Raw genomic sequence first — 12,121 nt, 5'->3', positions numbered from 1 at the left:
ATATATATATATATATATATATATATTTTTTTTTTTTTTTTACCCCCGAGAGAGAGTGAGAGTGCATGTGAGCTGGGGAATGGGGCAGAGGGAGAGAGAGAGAGAGAGAAGGAAAGAGAGGGAATCTTAAGCTGTCCCCTTGCTCAGCATAGAGCATGACTCAGGGCTTGATCTCATAACCCTGAGATCATGTCCTGAGCTGAAATCAAGAGTCGGACGCTTAACCGACTGAACCACACAGGTGCCTCAGGATATACAGTTTTTAAAAGTAAAAATATGTCATTTATGATAACATGTGCTAGTTTATTATTGCTATTTTTATCAGTTAATAAATATATTCACTTTTTCATTTTAAATTTATAATACAGCAAATATTGATAGATAAATAAGACCCATAGAAACCTCTGGTGTCCTCAGTAAGTTTTAAGTGTATAAAGGGATCTCAAGACTAGCAAGTTTGAGAATAAAAATCCTAATTATCCAAAATAATATCTTAAGTATTCAAAATATCTTTGGTGCCTTAAAATTATCAGTTGTTTGGAAGCACCCTAAATGTCCCATCAACTGTCATGGCTAATAAATGATGATGTATTTATATGATATATTTATACAAAGATATCTTTATACACTATTTATACAATGGACTATTATATGGCAAAAAAAGAGAATGCACTATAGCTCTGCACAATTACATGTTGAGTAAAAGAGCCCAGGCACAAAAGAATACATCTCTAAGTTTCAACCCGGAAACAATCAACCACAGTGTTTAGGTGCGCAGACATCGGTGATAAAAATATAAAGAGAAACATGGAGGTGATACCTTAACAATTAGGGCCGCGATTGCCTTCGTGGGGTGGGGTGGGGAGGACTGTGAGCGGACAGGTTTTGAAGGGGCTTCTTGGAATTGTCAGTGTTTAACTTGTATATACCGAGGTTTTATGCATTTCTCTGTCAGTGGGTCTGCTAGTTATTAACCTATTGTCTTTGAGCTCCAAACCTACCCCTTCCTACACATTTCTCAATGCGGGGGATGGCACTCTGGAAGCCACATTCTCTTTTGCCAAATGGCTCAGTTATGCATTGCTAGTCGGGCGTCTGGGGAGAGGCTGGAGATCTGGGAGATGACGGACGGATGTTGTCCTTCTGATGTCACTGCAGCCACTCTCTTTCACCCCCACGGATCCGGTTGCAGCCTTCTTAGGCTCTTCGAACCAGTCCGGTTGCCCTTTTCCAGGAAACCCACTACCAGTCAGCATGGCACCCAGTCCACATGGAGTGGTGGCCTGTCCTGGTCGGTCTGATTTCCAGCGCTGCAGGATCTCTCCTTCAAGCCTCTAAATTTTAATGATTCCAACCTCTTCCCTCTGTCCCTGTAGCCTCAGGGGCAGTTACTGCTGCCTACAGATAACTGCTTTCCATGGGAAACACTTAAAACTTACTATTAGCTAAGATTTTTAAGTGGTATCAGGACCTGTTACAGTTCTTAGTGTCATTAACATCTTATTACCAAACATTGTAGATTGGAGGAGTTGCTTAGGAAGCTCACTTGGGAGATATTTTAGGTGCTACCGCTACAGTAACTATGTGTCCACCTTGTTTCTTTTCTTTTTAATGATTTATTTATTTATTTGAGAAAGAGAGGGCAAAGTGGAGAAAAGGGCAGAGGGAGAGAATCTCAAGCAGATTCCCCGCTGAGTGTGGAGCCTGACGCGGGGCTCGATCCCAGGAGCCTGGGATCATGACCTGAGCCAAGGTCAGACACTTAGCCAACTGAGACACCCAGGTGCCTCTTAAAGTCTTTTTTGAATTAAAAAGTGAAATAGGAGCTATGGCAAGTCTCTAACAGGAAATTTAGGGTATTCTTTGGGAAGGAGTGGGACCCTGAGTCCTGGGATGGGGACATCTGGATGGACTCAGGTGAAGCTGGTAATTTGGAAGCCCAGAGACACTTGGATCCTTTTTCTGACTGTGGGAGCAGCTTGCCTTCAGTGCCCGAGGAGACCGGGCTTTCGTCATGTGAAGACCCTGAAATCTCCCACGGGGAAGTGGTCTTGCGAGGTAGGCCTACCTTAACCAAAACCCAACCAACCACCGCTCATGGTTCAGCACACTCCAAGGAACAAGTACAAAGTCTTCACAAAAGATAATAGCCTGGATTACAAAATAATTGCAAGGTTTTGATGACTTACATTACCAGAACCCTGGGAACTACGTGTAGTCGTGTATTTTAAGGATGCTAGACAGAGAAGACAGGATACTACACCGGGGGACCATATTTCTCTGTATGGTTGCTCTTACCAGAGAACCAGGTGGTCATGTGCAGCTTCAGATTGGTCTACTGGTTTATTTGGTTGGATGGCTACAGCTGGGACCCCGTGGGGACCCACACTTCATGAAGGCGAGATGCCAGAATGTCTTCGGCATAATATGGAGAAAGGGTTCCAAAGGGTTAGGGGGATTGGGAATGTGGAAGTGGATTTATTTTGTGAAACCTTTACTCTCCTCTGCCCACCACATCCCTCAAGAGGGCCCAGAGCACCTTCCCCTTGTTAAGGAGCTAAGAAATGCAGGGGCGAGGGGGGACGCTAACATTCTTGAAAAGCTCCACTGATTGCTCTTCCCCGATGATTGGAGGTGCCACTGCCCCGCTGGGCTCTCTGGCTTTGGTGGGGATGGAGGGCTGTGCCCACCAGCATCTGTGGCAGTGGCTAATGATCACAGTGTTCTTAGGAAAGAGATAGATGGGCAGCCTACTAAAACGTATTTTTGAGGGGGCACCTGGGTGGCTCAGCTGGTTAAGCGCCTGCCTTCAGCTCAGTTCATGATCTCAGGGTCCAGGGATCGAGCCCCATGTTAGGCTCCCTGATCAGTGGGGAGCCTGCTTCTCTCTTCCTTTTCCTTTGCCCCTCCCCCGACTCATGCATGCTCTCTCTCTCTCAAATGAATGAATGAAATCTTAAAAAAAAAAAAAAAAAAAGATGTATCTGTATTATGGAAAACTTTCCACTGTGGAGAGTCTGGTCTTGTGCTCCAATCCCAGGCCCCAAGCTGGTTCTCAGATCTAGAGCCCCTTGACTGGGAAGCCAGGGTTCCCCTGCCGACTGCTGGGCTGTCACAAGTACAGACTCTAAACCTTTCTTCAAGCCTTGCCCAAAGGAAGATGGTGATGCCACACTGGGGAAGAAGATATCCAGAGACTCTTCAGGATTTTCTGACTCCGAACTGATGCTAATTCCTGGATTCCTGGAGACCCCAAATGCCCCAGGAACATCTGTTGAAATGGGAGCTTCTGGTGCTCAGGTTATAAACAGGGAACTGAGCTGAGCTCAAACCTCAGGGGTCTCAGTATGTCTGTGAACTCATCGTACAGTTATCTCTCTAGTTAGGGGATATAAAATGAGGATATATGTACTTGGCAGTAGGCAGAGTTCCTAACTGAGTTCTTTATGGTGGGAAGTCCGTGGAGCTTCTCTTCCCCCACCTCAGTAGTAACCCAGATGCTCTACTACGGTCCCGGCTCTGAATGGACAGAAGCACCACCGCAGAGAGATATGAAGAGGTAAGTGATACTGGCCCTGAACTTGCTACAGTCCCCTGTAGATGACCTTTGTGGCTGGCGCAGGGGGCGGGGGGTGGCTAGATCCTGGAGGAGTGTGAATGATCCTGTCCTTAAGTGAGTTATTGATCTCGGTTGCAGCCATTGCCCATGATGCGGCATCTTTATTTTGGAGCTCATCGACGCCGCCCTTGCTGCTGAGTGTGGCTCTTGCCCAGAGAAGTCTGCTTTTTCCCTGGATGTGTTTGCAAAGGCAGTCAGATGCCCGTGTGTACCTGACAGGGCCAGATTACACCTGATGGACAGAGTGGCTTAGAGTTCACGAGAAGTCTTCCAAAATTAAAAATAAAAAGAATACAGCTCTTACCTGTGTAAACAAAATGACAGTTCTCCGTGTGGTTAATGCATCATGTGAAACTGGCTGGAAAGACTTTCCTCAGAATCAGAAGGCGTCCTTGAGATGGCTGAAGGGCAGAGATGGCTGGTACAGAAGGCACAACATTTACTTTGGGGACCAGGGGGCAGGCCACTAAGGTAGGCAGCTTCGATCGCCAGGCACGGGGAAGTCTGCTGAGTGTGGGCACATACGCACAGCTGTTTGTTCATGGACCGTACGTGGTAAGACGGAACAGTGCTTCTCCATATTGGGCCTTGTACAGCGCGTCTGAATTCCAGGCTCTGGTTCGAGATCAAGTTGCTTCTCAAGACAGCATCCCAGTGCCGGGTGCTCGCGAGCCAGGTGTGTGGGGCTTCTTTTTATGACACACGATTCCAGAACAACCCTGGGAAGGCTCAGCTTGCAAGTCACTTGGTCAAAGCTTTTCATAGTTAGGCAGGGCTCAGTGGCATACCATTTTTTTTTTTTTTTGAGATGTCTTTATTTTTATTTTTTTAACTTTTTAAAAGTTATCATAAAATGCATTATTTGTTTCAGGGGTACAGGTCTGTGAATCATCAGTCTTACATAACTCGCAGCACTCACCATAGCCCATACCCTCCCCAGTGTCCATCACCCTGGCACCCTATCCCTACCCCTCCACCCAGCAGCAACTGTCAGTTTGTTTCCCGAGTTTAAGAGTCTCTTATGGTTTGTCTCCCTCCCTGGTCCCACCTTGATTCATTTTCCCTCCCTTACCCCCTAGACTCCCTGACCTGCTTCTCAAATTCCTCATATCAGAGAGATCATATGATTATTGTCTTTCTCTGATTGACTTACTTGGCTCAGCACAATACCCTCTGGTTCCATCCACGTTGTTGCAAATGGAAAGATTTCGTTTTTTTTGATGGCTGCATAATATTCCATGGTATGTATATTGCACATCTTTATCCATTTACCTGTTGATGGACATCTAGGCTCTTTCCATAGTTTGGCTATTGTGGACATTGCTGCTACAAACATTGGGAAGCACATGCCCCTTCAGATCACTACATTTTTATCTTTAGGGTGAATACCCAGTAATGTGGTCGCTGGGTCACACGCCATCCAGATTAACCGAAACAAAGAGGATTATCAGAGTGTCTGTTGGAGACTGTCCTGCATGAGAAATGCTCTCTGAGCACAGAAGGTTCCCTCTCTGCTCTCCTTTTGGATGGCGTCTGCAGAGGAATTAGAGCTTAGAATAAATCTTTCAAGTAATTAGACTGACCACAAACCCAAGGCAGGAAATAAGCATGCAAAATACAAAGCTATGTGTGTAAGCCGTGCTGAGGAAGGATGGGAAGCGCCTTTCCCTCCTCACCCTTAGATTTAAATGTGCTTATCTTGACTCCCCCTACCCTTTTGGGATTCCCTGTATCTTAGTATCTCCCACACTCTTCTGTCTTTTGAAGCTTCCTGGGCTGCTTCTGCAGCTAGAATATGAGCTAGCAGAGACAGGTGCCACTGTTTTCTCTTCTCTGCTGCCCTGGCTACAAGTCTGTGCTCAATAGGCAGTTCCAAATGTAAAAATGTAACTTCATCTCTCTTGTATCTTCTTGCCTGTCTGCACTGACAGCCTCTTACTCCATAGACAGACAGACAACCAGGCACACACACACACACACACACTCTCTCTCTCTCTCTCTCTCTGTCCTTTAAGAAAGATGGGATAGAGAAGAACAGTTTAGAATTATAATTTTTTGGGGGCGCCCCAGTGGTGCAGTCAGTTAAGCGAGGGACTTTCGGTTTCAGCTCAGGTCGTGGTCTCAGCATCCTGAGATCGAGCCCTGCATCGGGCTCTTAATCAGTGAGGAGCCTGTTTGAGAAGGTTCCTACACTCTCTCTCTCAGATATAGAAATCAGTCAATCCATCAATCAATCAATCAATCAATCTTTAAAGCAAAGTATTATATTTTTCTGTTCTAGTTCTATACCACAGGGCATCGCTAAAGAATTGCAGATAATCTCTTTGCATGGTTAAAATAAGTTTCTAAGTCATATATACCAAGTGGGATTTCTGTTTTGTTTTAGAGTCAGGATGCTGGGCCAAAACCAAATTAGGTTCAGGGGGCGCCTGGGTGGCTTGGTTGGTTGAGGATCTGCCTTCGGCTCAGGTCATAATCTCGGGATCCTGGGATCCAGCCCCAGGAACGTCGGCTCCCAGCTCAGCAGGGAGTCTGCTTCCTCTCCTTCTGTCCCTCCCCACCGCTTATGTTCTCCTTCTCTCGCTCTCTCAAATAAATAAATAAAAATCTTTAAAAACCAAAATTCATTAAAAAAAATAGTTCAGAAAATTCCAAAAAAAAAAAAAAAAGAAAAAAGAAAAAATAAAGCATCAATAGCTACTAAGGGATCTCAACTTGGTAACTGACGAAGTGAGAGGGCCTCCTCTTTCCTTGGATAATACTGCCCAGAGTCAAGGTTTGCATGATACTCAGAGGAACTCTGAGGTTCTGGGGTTGCACAGTTTTCAAAGAGAACCTTGCAGGTGGCCCTGGCTGTCCTTCCTTGGAAAGGCTCTACACTGAAGTGGAGTCTGTGGGGCATGGACCTTTCAGTTGGCTAGAGATCCCCATGGAGACCCAAACCCAATGCTCTTTGCTGTGTCACCTGTGCCGCTGTCTTGTGTGTGCTGAGTCTATTAGCCCCTGGGTTTCTGAGAAGGTGCTGCACAGTGAGCACGGCTTACACTAGCCTTCCAGATGAGGGAACTGAGGCTCAGAAGGGTGCAGAAAACTTCCCAGAAAGGAGGTGACTGACAGGATTCCAGGAGGGCTGGGAGACTCCTCCCACAGAGCCCTGTACTTTCCCAGGGCCTCATAGGGGAGAAATCTGAGGGAAGCTTGAGGGCAGTGGCTCTGGGTTTGAGAAGGAGCCAATCCTGGACCTGAGGAACATACAGCCACACGGAGGGGTATCCTGTGTCTCGAGGAAAACAGAGGATGGCCTTTGTCCCTTGTCACTCCAAGATCTGGAGTGTCCTTCTGCTGAGGCAAGTTGGGACATTTGTTTAATCTGGGTCTCAGTTTCCCTCCTGACCACAAAGGAGGATTAACAGGGCCTTCCTTGGGGGTGCTGTGGGGCTGAACAAAATGATGAATGTCAAAGCCCTGTAAATGGAGACTATAAGAACAGGGCGGTGGTCTGGCTGTGTGTCCATTCAGTTGATGGCTCTCAGTCTGAGCCAAGAGCGTGTAGCCCCCTGGGCCTCATTTCAGTGGTGAAGCTCTTCCAGAGAGGAACCTGGGAGCAAGGGAGGTATCCCTGTGATAGTGTCCAATGGCTTAAATTTCTTGTCCCTGTGTGTGTTTTGAAACCATGACTTGGAGGTATTGTCATCTGAAATGGTCTCTCTCTATTAGTCAGTTAAATTGGGTTTTGAACCGAGCAACTTTTTTCCCACTTGTGATTTCATATCCTTTGTTTTGTTGTTGTTGTTCTTGATTTTAAAGATTTATTTATTTATTTTAGAGAGAAAGAGAGAAAACGAACATGCTCATATGCTTGTGGGGGAAGGGGATAGAGAGAGAGAGAATCTTCAAGCAAACTCCCAGCTGAGCAAAGAGTCCAACATGGGGTTTGATCCCAGCGCCCTGAGATCATGACCTGAATCAAAACCAAGTTGGACACTCAACGGACTGAGCCACCCAGGCACCCCTTATATCCTATCTTTGTACTGACATGAGTGTAAATGTGAAACTATTTATCTAGATTTAGATCTGTGTGGACTGAATGCAGATAAAATAGATGGTAGGAGGGCTTTTTTTTTTTTTTTTTTTTGCAAGCCATGCCCCTTCTTTTCTGTGCCTTGTGTCCTTTCCTAAAAAATATATATGTATAATATATGAAACAATTAAACATGTAATTATGAATTACAATAATATATGTAATAAAATATACATAAATTTAAATGAAATATGTTAGTTATATATTATGTTATATATAATAATGTAACATGTTATATGTAAAACATAAATAAAATATTCTATATTATACGCACACACATGCACTTTTGGTAAGAGTTAAAAAGAGACTATTAACACCTAGTTTATCCAAGCTGTATTTTAAGAGCTACAGTTGTCAGGGGATATGGTTGTGGGTCTTGTAGCTGTTTCACTCCGGAGGATGGTTCTGAAGAAGCTCTCAGGGGCTTTCCAGTCTGGTGGATTGCAAGCTGGCGGTCTGCCAGGAGGGAAGGGGTGGGGAATGGGCTACTCAAGAGACTCTAGGACACCTGTCTGGCCAAAGATTGGAAAGGCAAAGAAAAAAAGAACTGAACGTTGTGACTAATCACCATCACCTAGTGGTTTCTCTCAGTTTAAGATTTCTTTTTGGCAGCAGTGGGTTGCATCCTCCAGCACGTTTGGTCATGGCTCACATAACTAAGAGGTTACAAAGGCAATCTTAATATCTATCTCTCTGTCGCCAATTATTTAGAAAAAAAAAAAAAAAAAAAAGGATCCGAATTGGTTTCTCTGTTATCTGGCATGAGTAGGGCATACCATATTGAGGTCGATTAAATTTTACAATTAAGAGTAGCAGATAAACTATACACACTTGACTAGTTCTTACAGACGTGGGCCTCATGAGCACACACTTCACGTTCCAGCATCACAGAACAAAATGCCCTTCTTTGGCTCAAGACTCGGGAGTTTTAGTGCCTTAGGATCATGAAAAGACACCCTACTATGGGCTAAAAGAGGCACAGGGCTCTTAACTATCATGCAGTTTCAGGGGTTTGTGTTGTGCTCTGTGGCATCTCACAAACACTTCATCAGAAACTAGTGGTGTGCTATATGTTGGCCAACTGAACACAATAATAAAAACCAACCAACCAACCAAAAAACAATGGAAAATATAAACCTGGCATTCATGGTGTATTAGTCTGCTAGAGCTGCCTTAATGAAACACCTCTGCTGGGTGGCTTAGAACAATAGAAATTTACTGTCTTCTTGTTCCAGAGGCCAGCAACTGAAATCAAGGTGTAGGGAGGGCCACGAGCTCTCTGAAGGTGTGGGTCCGAGAAGGAGGACCTGTTCCTGGATTCTCCCCTTCCCTCTGGCAGCCTCAGCCTTGTAGGCCATTGTCTTCTCCCCGTGTCTCTCCACATCGTCTTCCCTCTGTGTCCAGATGTCCCTTTATATAAGGACAACAGACATACTGGATGCTGGCCCACTTTAATGGCCTCATTTTAACTTGATGATCTTTATAAGACCCCGTCTCTAAATAAGGTCGCACTCTGAGGTCTGGGGGTTAGGACTGCACATATTTTTTTGGTTGGGAGCTGGGGCGGGGCAGAACCCATCACATATATTTATAATAGATTGAAGCTCTGGAGAAGATTTGTTGGGAAAAGTAGTCAATTGTTAAATATTTTGCAAATCCATTACATGAAAGCTGAGGAAATGAAGGCCTGGTGAGTTCGACATTTTGCTCAAGTGGTACAGCTTATGTGGCGGATTTCAGATTCAGATCCGGGGCCATGGGACTTTCTGGTTCATTTTCCAGCACACAGCAGGAGCTGCCGTGCTACTTGATAGAAAGTTATGATTGCTAGCACGGCTGCAAGCACAACTTTATTCTTTAAAGTTTTTATTAGTCTCTTCATAAATGTCCCTTTTAATTGGAGAATTTGACATCGACATTCTGTTGGTTGGAAAGAGCCTAAGGCAACATAAAGTAATTGTCTTTCATTAGAAGAGTTCAGAAGTACATTTGATGATCTCTGTCAGCAGCTGAAAAATATTCATTTCTTCCTGGAATAATTTTGAAGTGAAAAGGTGGAAAACAATCCAACAGTTAATGACATACAATCAATACTGACTAGAAGGAACATAAGTGTTGTTGGGCTTCTTTTATTTCTTTATTCCCTCTCCACCTTCCCCCCACCCCCATTATCTGACAAGACTCATTGACAGATGCTAATTTGAAGGATTCAGAACTTCTGGGAGAGTGGAGGCCAATTTGGAAATCCTGCCTAGTCTTGATTCTCTTGTGGTAATTTGGAAATGTAGAGATCCACAAAGTGAAAGTAATCAGTCAGGGAGGTTTATCTTGTTAGACCAAGGTCTGTGTTGTACTGTTTGGCATGAAAGGCAGCTTGAGGTCTGTCCAGATAGCCAGTCTGTTGGCATGTTGTGTGGTGGGTCCCGTTTGTCCTGGGTGGCCCCTGGTCGTCTCTTCATACCCCTTCCTGCTCGTTGTCCATTTGGCATCTGGGACCCTCCTAGTTCACTTCTGTCATTACTCTCATCGAACTCTGGGAAGATTGCGGTATACATGTGCCTCTCTGAGGCTCTCTTCCTCTTTGGAGGAACACAACAACCAGTAAGGACCAATGGCCAATACAGGCATGGCTGTGAATTTGAGTTGTCTGAGAAAGACTAGTGGAAAGGGCATGGGAGAAGGGCAGAATTCTCTAAGGCATCGGGTTAACCGGGAGGGAGCAGTGCAGGGGACAATACCAACCTCTCCCAGCATCCCAGAGGGAAGACTGCAGACATTGTGCTTCTGAGGAGTTCCAGCCAGCAGAAGCTTGGGCTCTCCTGAGAAGTCCTTCTGAAACTTCGGCTCTGAGGCTGCCCATAGTGTTGATCCCAGAGAGTGAGACCCCATGAGGCTGGAGAACTAACCATCTATGGGCTTTGGGGTTGGGACAACCTGTTGGTCAAATGACTACACCCAAGAGTAGGGAGGTTCTTTTGGTGTTCCTCAGCTGCAAAGTGAGTCATGTGGGTCATCTAGGAGGCAGTTGCCAAGACACACTTAGAACTACAAGGCATTTGGGGTTAATGCTTGTGAAAGACAAAGAGAAGGAGCAGGGCTAGTCAGGGAAAGCCTTCAGACATGATGAAGGTCTGCTTTCTGTGCCAGAAGACAGGGGAGAAGCATTGAGACGCAGCTGTGAGAGTCAGCCATCCCCCTGTGGCTCTTCAGCCCAGAGACTGCCTGTGGTGTCTGGATGGGACAAAATGGCCAGTCCTTGTGCCCACACTAGGTTTAGCCACTGTCTGGGAGTGGCCTAAGCAGTATATGACCTCAGCTTGAGCTCTGCAGCAGGTCCCAAAGGCGCTATGTCTGAAGGCTGTCAGCCATTTACAATCCTGGTGGAAGATTCTTGCTGAAGAATCTCGAACGCATGAATGGAGACTGGAGGTGAAGAGAAAGAGATGTGGAGGATATTTTTGTATTTATATCTGTATCTCTAGCTGTATCTCTGTGTATCTTTGCTCTCATATCTATATGTACATCTGTATCTATATGGATAACTTCAGTGGTATGCCCTAGAGCAGAAGGTTTTCTAGAATTTAAAACAAAACTTTTTTTCTTCTTTTTAAAAAAGATTTACTTATTTATTTGAGAGAGAGAAAGAGAGCGAGAGAGAGAGCAAGCACAAGCTGGAGGGACAGAGGGAGAGAATCTCAAGCCGGCTCCCCGCTAAGTGCAGAACCCGATGAGGGGCTCAATCCCAGTACGCCTAGAAGTGAGCTGAAGGCAGATGCTTAACAGATGGAGCCACCCAGGTGCCCCTTCTCCTCCTCTTCTTCATCTTCTTTTTCTTTAAAGAATTTATTTATTTATTTGAGAGAGAGAGAGAGAGAGAAAGAAGCAGCAGGTGGAGGGGCAGAGTGAGAGGGAGAAGCAGACTCCCTGCTGAGTAGGGAGCCTGACTCAGGGCCTGATCCTATGACTTCAGGATCATAAACTGAGCTGGAGGCAGGTTTAACCAACTGAGCCACCCAGGTGCCCCAAAACAAAACTTTTCAGTATCAAAAATTTTTATATTTATATGCATATATAATATGTATTTGTATGATATATATAAATATATGTACATACACAAATACACAAATATATTTTCCCATATATACATATACCAAATATATATATATGTACACCCAGATAGAGACATATATGTTATAAATTGTTTATTTGTATATATGTAATATTTCTATTTGTATAGGTCTAGAGAAATGTACATGAAGGTAAGAGTGTGGTTATTTCAGAGGCAAGAACAAAGCAGGGGTTTTTGTGCACATCAGTTATTTTCTTCTACAACTTTGGGTTATACCTGTTGCAACAAATTATTCATGCATTAAAATTTTACTTTTTATTGAAGTAAGATGTGCTCAGTGTTAAAAATCTAA

The sequence above is a fragment of the Mustela nigripes genome, chromosome 13, assembly GCF_022355385.1.
Source record: "Mustela nigripes isolate SB6536 chromosome 13, MUSNIG.SB6536, whole genome shotgun sequence".
In the NCBI taxonomy this organism is placed as follows: domain Eukaryota; kingdom Metazoa; phylum Chordata; class Mammalia; order Carnivora; family Mustelidae; genus Mustela; species Mustela nigripes.
Note: the sequence above shows the minus strand (reverse complement) of the source record.